At 41.8% G+C, this 7,515-nt stretch overlaps 1 long non-coding RNA gene across 1 annotated transcript; it reads right to left on the bottom strand.

Moving 5' to 3' along the window:
- Positions 1–4,687: 4,687 nt before the first annotated feature.
- LOC118414389 lies at positions 4,688–7,515 on the bottom strand. The gene is made up of 5 exons (XR_004830959.1): positions 7,491–7,515; positions 6,331–6,410; positions 5,991–6,149; positions 5,579–5,612; positions 4,688–5,238 (listed from the first exon to the last, which is right to left on the bottom strand). It is a non-coding gene; the product is annotated as an uncharacterized LOC118414389 (long non-coding RNA).

The following is a 7,515-nucleotide window of genomic DNA, read 5'->3' as shown; positions in this document are numbered from 1 at the left end:
AAAGTGGCGCTGCCCTGGACCAGCGTTCCCGCCAGGCATACGTCATTCCGTCTCCGGACTTATTTTTTTCTGGAAAGACGCACTCGGCTCGGCTCGGCTGAGTTTCCCCAAATATTTAAGTTACAAAAGCGGTGCGCGGTAAATATGTGAAGAATCCAAAAGTATACACTTTATTTTTTATTCACAACATTTCTTTTGTTTCAAAAGGACAAAATTTGCGGCAGAAAAGGGGCCGCAATATTGTTGTCAAGCGTCGATCGAGTCGGCTGTGCACTCGCATTGTCGTCTGTGGCACATGGCGCGGCACGCCCCCCTCCCCAGACGGACCGTCGATCGAAGCGCCCAGCACGTTGGGACGTCTTTTCTGGCTACTCCTTCAAGGCTACACCGGCACTGATCACTGCCAAAGACGCATTAGATCACCGTCCTTCGTATAATGTATAACGTTCTTGGTCTCTATGTAAAAAGAAATTCAGCGGTGAGCCAAAGATTTCACGCCGAAAACGGGGTTACCTGAGGTCGCACGAAACAAACGCACGCTCGTGGAAAATGACGGCGCGGCCTTGTAAAACCCGACCGATTCGATAAATGATAAATTTTAGTAAAATCATCGGGCAAAATAGAAAAAAAACACAAGGTGTGATGGCGCCGTTATCTTATCCTCTGGAAAAACTACTAGCATTTGATGCAGGAGGGCGCAACATCGATCGCACGAGGTAGTACTCAGGTAGGCATTCTTTATTCAATGTCGGAAAAAAATTGGCAGGATTTTTCCATGGGCTGACGAACTCACTGGCTAGAGCCCTGTTTGGAAGCATCAAAAACCCAAAATTTTCATATAGACATGACTGGACAAATAATACCCGGGCCAGATCACGGACTGCTGATTCCCCGAGCTTATAGTTATAACATATTTTTGGGGGAGGGCGGACGTCGATTACTGAAAAACGGGAGTAAAAAAGGCAACCGGCATCCAATCTCAAGAACATAATTTTCCTCTCAAATTGCAGGAAATTCTGTTTTAGAGGGTTTGAAAATCCAAATTTTCCCGGGGAGCATGCCCCCGGACCCCTGCCCCGACGCTGTGAAAAAATCCTGGCGAGAACACTGGCGCCCTTGTGCCCTGACATCTATATTAAGATTATTTTATCGGTTGTTTTTCTACCCGTTTGATTATGCCTGTCGGGGGGAGGGCCATGTTGATTTTTTTGAGGTGGAGGGGGAGGGTCACGTTAGATTTTTTTGAGATGGGGGGGAGGGCCATCAAAAATTTTTTTGATCAGACTTCCAATGCACCAGCCCTCCCCCCCCCCGATAAATATCGTACGGTCCCTAACAAGAGTACGTAGATCTAGAGCTTAGAACGACACGAACTGCACTCGGTTCACGACTCAAAACGGATGAGATCCATGATTGCGACCAACTCATATAACGTGTACGCTAGTTCACCTTTATCCGGGGTATAACCTATATCCGGTGTTTTTCAAAACGGGTGTCTTACATGTAGGGATATCAAGTTGACGTACGGTAATTTCAAATTTCAATATTTTCAAAACATTGTAGTTTGAAACTTCCGCCGACTTGATATCCCTAAATCCCTAAAACGGATATAGGTTACCCAGCGGATAAAGGTGAATATGTGTTACATGTACTTGTACTATGATAAGTAAGGCTGTGGTCGTATTTCCAAACAGGGACCCGGACGGGCTCTTTGGGTGTAACGAAGAATAGAAACGTATACGTAAAATATACACACATAATGTCCAATACTATTCTGTTATCTTTTATGTCAACCTTTTCGTTCCCAAAGCTGCCCGACCGGGACCCCGTTTGGAAATATGACGTAGGCCTAACATTTACGTTCAGCACACTGTTTGTAACCACGAAAGAAAAGTTTTGTATATTTTAGTGGCAGCATTAGCGATGTAAAGTATTAGACCAGTGTTTCTACACAATGAAAGCTTGTATACTTTGATGTAAATGTGTGATAAAACAACTCAAACGCATTAAAGTACATCATTGGAGGAAAGCAATACCTTCCAAAGTCCGTTAAACAAAACGTAAGCGATCTACATGATGATGTTTAATGATTTATTTTCAAAAGGTATAAATGATATCAATGTGCTGTAGCCATTTTGAAATCTATTACTTCATCTGATTTACCTTTTCATGGTCATTACGAAAAGAAGCTATCTGGGAACTAGATTGTGAATAAAAAACATAAAGAGGATATGGAATTGGACAATGTCAATTTTTGGTAACACAGTACGCCCATGCGGCACTGGGTAGACACGGTTGCGACACAAGTCGTCGTACGACATCATGTAGACACTGGTACGACATAGTGCGTCCGTACGACATTAGGTAGACACTGGTACGACACAGTACACCCACATGACATTAGATAGACACGTGTACGGTATAATGCGTCCGCACGACATTACGTTGACACTGGTACGATAAAGTTCGTTCGTAAGACATTGGTTCGACATAGTGAGCCTAAACGACAAAAAAAGACAATGGTGCAACATTAGGTAGACACTGGTACGACAAAATGCGTCCGCACGACATTAGGTAGACACTGGTACGGTGTATTTCGTCCGTAAGACATCAGGCAGACACTGCTACGACATAGTGAACCTATACAACAAAAAAGACACAGACACAGGTACGACAAGCGTCCGTACGACATTATGTAGACACTGGTACGATATAGTGCGCCCGTACGACATTAGGTAGACACAGGTACGACAAGCGTCCATACGACATTGGGTAGACACCGGTACGACATAGTGCGTCCGTACGACATTAAGTAGACACTGGTACGACAAATAATAACGCCAGCCCAATGATTAGTCTCCTAGGAGAATGCGGCGCACGCATGAGTTCCTGATTTCTTTCCAGACCCTAGACAGATCGAATCCAAACATCAAAGTCTGCCCCTCCAACGCGCTAGACTCATTTTGTCTCCATCCCACAACGCAAGATTAGCTTTAAATGAGGCTGGCGCAAGTTTCTGTGGCACGTGTGTGATCTAAGGTCTACAGTGTCTAGTCATCTGGAAGATTTTTATATTATTATATTAAGACAGGGTCATACATTGATTGGCAGCAGTGTAGGGGGCCTGATCTGGCGGCGAGTTGAGACATCATATTAGCGCTCCATTTCAGGTCCCGAGGCAAGGTATTACACCCAATCTCGTCTGGAGAGGTGAAAATACAACGATTACCAGACAAAATAGCTAAAAAAAAGTACATGCTCTTCGATATGATACAGCAAATTTTAGACCTGTATTTTGCTCAAGAATTTTGATACGAAGCACACTTCAAAATCTGTATCGTAGTTTTCCCTGTGAAGTTATGATTTAAATTTCATGAGATGAATAGAAATATTTTGGCATATTTGTCTTTCATCCAAGGACGTTATATGTCTTATATAACGCCCTTGGTTCACCTTAATGATTGTGTAGTGGCACACAGGTCAGCACAGCAAGTTTCCTTTCTTTAGCAAGAAGCGGTTCCTAGCCCTTCGCCTTTTAACGTGATCGAGGCACTTCTTCGAACACTGGACCCAAATACGTCGACGTCCCTTCCGAAAGACGGGCGCAGTCTCACCCGAGATGCCCTTCCCAGGATTTGAACCGGGGTCTGCCAGTTACCAACTGATTGGAACAAGGACTCAAATAAGATACTGTTACAAGTTGCAATTGACCAATGAAGCAAAATAAATACAGTAATCGGCGGTATTAACATGATACTTCCGGTAGGACCTTGCCCCTGTATCAACCAATCGTTACTGAGGTGCCTTACTTTGAAACAGTTTGTTAAGAAACGGAATATTCCTCTCTCTTTTTTCGTATCAAACTAAGAAAATTATGATGACGCATGTTGGCAGCAACAACTCACTAGAGACTCCACTTCAAGACTCCAATTAGAGCGACCCTAATCAATTAGAACTCCCCAGGGTCGGGGGCATACAGTCGGGGGAGGGGTGAGGGCCTCTCTGCTCTTGTTGAACAAAAGGCTTTGACGTCTAATGGGCTCTTTTGAAGTGTTAGCCTCAATAGAGGGGAAAACCCACTGAAAAGGGCTACAATGTAGTACCGGTATATGTCGGAAAGGTTAACTGGTAGTTCCGCAAATCAAAAGACATTGTTGGACTGTTGTAGGCGCATGATGATTATTATGATGATGATCATGGCGATTGGTTTATTGAGAGTAACATCGGTTCATACCCTTGTAGTGCATTTTTTGCACATAGGGCAGAAGGTTTTCTTACTGTTTCAGTAACAGGGTAGATATTTACAGAGAGTGGTTGTCTTTTAAACAAGACATTACACCTAATTTCTTGCAGACAACTAAGCTACAGTTACCTGACTACACTACTACAGCTCGACAACGAACATTTGCATATACGCTCGTACAGGTACGAGCTGTTTCAACAAACTTACAGACGACATAAGACCGTAATTTCAACCCAGGTATTTAAAGAGAATCCGTGTGTTTGTGCTTTGGTTTTAGACTACATTCGTTCATTCATTGATGTGTCGAATTTACGGGCAACCAATTGATACAGTTTTTAGTTAATCTGTAAATATATTTATGATGAATTGTTGTCACACTTCCGGTCTGGATATGTCACAAAGGCTTCGGGTCATTACAACTTGAAAAGCATCAGAGGACTAATCGAAAGATTGGTAAGCGATCTAATTTTTTGTACGGATATAGAGTTTAAAGTTGTAACAAAATGCATTGTTGTATTCAATTATTTCTTGATTCAACAAGAAATATTTGATTCATTCACCCATCCTTTTCAACATTTAATTCCTTCGTAGGAAGATCGACTCGAGTCACATGTTTTAAACATTTTTCCTTTATTTCACCATGTTGCATCTAGTCTATAGAATTGTGTGCCATATGCTTGTAAGTATTGCTGGTCTAATAGTCACATATGTATCAGAAACTTTACCATGAAAGTAAAAATACTTTACCATGAAATAAAAAGATTGCATTTTCCACTGACTTAGAAATGATCGTATCAAGTAATGTTAAACATGGCATAGTTGACCCAGAAGGAATGGTATGGACTTTCACTGAAGGCACTACAAAACTGCATGTCTACTGTCTGTGGTTAAATGGTCTACTGACTGTTACTGATTTACTACTGATATGCTACTGTCATCGTGCAAGCTTCAGGTTCAGGTCCTGGCATGTGCACGGGAAGGTGCCCTAGATTCTCCTGGAAAAATAACAAATAATAACATTAATATCCATACTAACACTGTTTACTCTACAAATCATTGGATAAGGCAGAGTTGGGACTATTCTTTCGACGGGAGCAATGGGATACTATCATATACTAAAGTGTGCACTTACTTTACTTTACCAGCTGAAATATGTACATTGCTATGTTGGCTCCTAGAATATGATGAAGAGACCATGAACCAAGAAAGACAATTGGTATCGTGACATAACCATTTCTTTTCATATCTATACATAAACCAGGATATGGGTAGAAAATACTTTATAACCACTCAAATGGCACGCGTAAAGTGAGAAGAACTCAGTGAGTTTCTTACTATTTTTCATCCAGCTCTTCCATCTCGTCAAGGTCTGTAAAACAAGAATACAAATGTCATGAACATTAATGGAGGTTTCATTAGGTATAATTCGTATCATTTAGAATTATCTCAAATATTGTGAATATGACGTTCTTATTTGCATAGTCTACGTCTAAAATCATCGTCATTTATTAATATGGTATATCATTATTACATTTCTCATTGCAGATCCTCTATACACCAATCATTACAGATCCTCTATACACCACTAGGCCATCTCTTTGTAATTTACACGTCACAAGTGTGAAGTTCTGAAGTTCCTGCCATGAAAGGCATCTGATTCACAGATGGAACTCGATCACTGATAATTACAAGAATCCATCACAGCAAATAATTTAGGTAAAGAAGTAGCATATGCGGGAGTTCGTACCGTTGTCCACCTCCATAGCGGTCAGCTTTTCCCGTTTCAGCTGGTCAAGCATGTCTGCGGCCTCTTCCTTCAGTAACTCGGCCAGGTCGTCCAGCTTCCCCATGTCCTGCTCCCAGGCTGCATTCTCTTCCAACTCCTGACCCCGCTTCATTCCTGCGCCTAATGGACAACAAAACAAAACATTAGAACATTTCTGACCAATTTTTTTTTTTTGGGGGGGGGGGGCATTTTTTATTCGCATGCTCGCACTAGGTTTGGAGTTGCCAGGGAATGTCACCCATACAATCAAATCAACATGACCTCAAGTGTATGAACAAAATATATGAATCCATGTTCTTACGTCGGCGTCGCCATCCATGTCCAACATCAACCATCAGGGCTACAGTAAGGACAATCACGAGAGCTGTGAAGACCTTCATGCTGAAAAAAAAAATCATACACGATTCGTAAAAATGATTTTGTACGGGGGTATAGAAGTCACACAACATAACGTATGTCACATAAAAGCAATTCTTACTAGTGAAATGAAGCATGTTAAAGGTAAAGATAAAGCGGCCGAATCTCAGACTGGCGACAGATCATCGCTTTTTTTTGTCCATTAGCTAGTAGTGCAATGTGGCTTCATTATGACTTCGGCTCGCGTGTTTAGCCAGGAAGACCGGGCACCCCTATTTTCTCGATACTTGCACTGTTGGGTTCTTTTATACCATACCAGCGTAATGGCTGTAATTTTTCTGCATTCCGTTAGAGGACGCAGGTACATGAGAGGCTAGCCATTTGCGGGGGGGTATGAATGGGGGGATCTCGGCAGCCTGACGTGATAGCCGGATCAGGTAGACTGGCCTGGGAGACAGTCCAGCCTTTTCAGCAACCCACCGCTTTACGCGAAAATTGTACAAAATGCATTTTGAAAATTATAATTTGCTTAACTAGGCGCGAAAACATTTGCTTCTTAGATACTGGTACATGTAGTTACTTTTTCTTCCAGACTACAAGGTCTTTGTAAAAGATAGTCTGTACCCTACAACAGTACTCTACAGCTACTAATTACTTAGAATTAAAACAACTGTGGAAATAAAAGTTGGGATTCTTTGTGCGTGCTTGAATAGAAAATGTAAAAAAAATGTCGTCTGTAAAAAAAACGACATACGGCAAGCCGGTTTAATCCAGTTAGGGTGCGGTCGTGCGGACTCTGTACTACTACTAGTATATAACGTTTGGGGTGTTTGGTATCTAAGTCTTATATTAGCTTATCAGGAACTCAGCCAAACCAGTCGATCACTATTTGTGAGCCGTGTTTATTCAACCTATGCTAAACCCAAGTAACATATAATACAATGTGCTCCAATACGGTTACAGCAAGTTTACAGTTATATGATACAGATCTAGAGATAGGGTAATGATACAGAGATCTAAGTATATTTACAGAGAGAGTGAGTCTAACTAACTAACTAGTACACAATCCAAAAGAGGGACTAAGCCCTACTTAGGTGATCTTACCTCAGATCCGAGGGGCGCCAGACTG

The sequence above is a fragment of the Branchiostoma floridae genome, chromosome 4, assembly GCF_000003815.2.
Source record: "Branchiostoma floridae strain S238N-H82 chromosome 4, Bfl_VNyyK, whole genome shotgun sequence".
NCBI lineage: Eukaryota > Metazoa > Chordata > Leptocardii > Amphioxiformes > Branchiostomatidae > Branchiostoma > Branchiostoma floridae.
The sequence above is the reverse complement of the archived record's forward strand: the minus strand, read 5'-3'. Positions and strand labels throughout refer to the sequence as shown.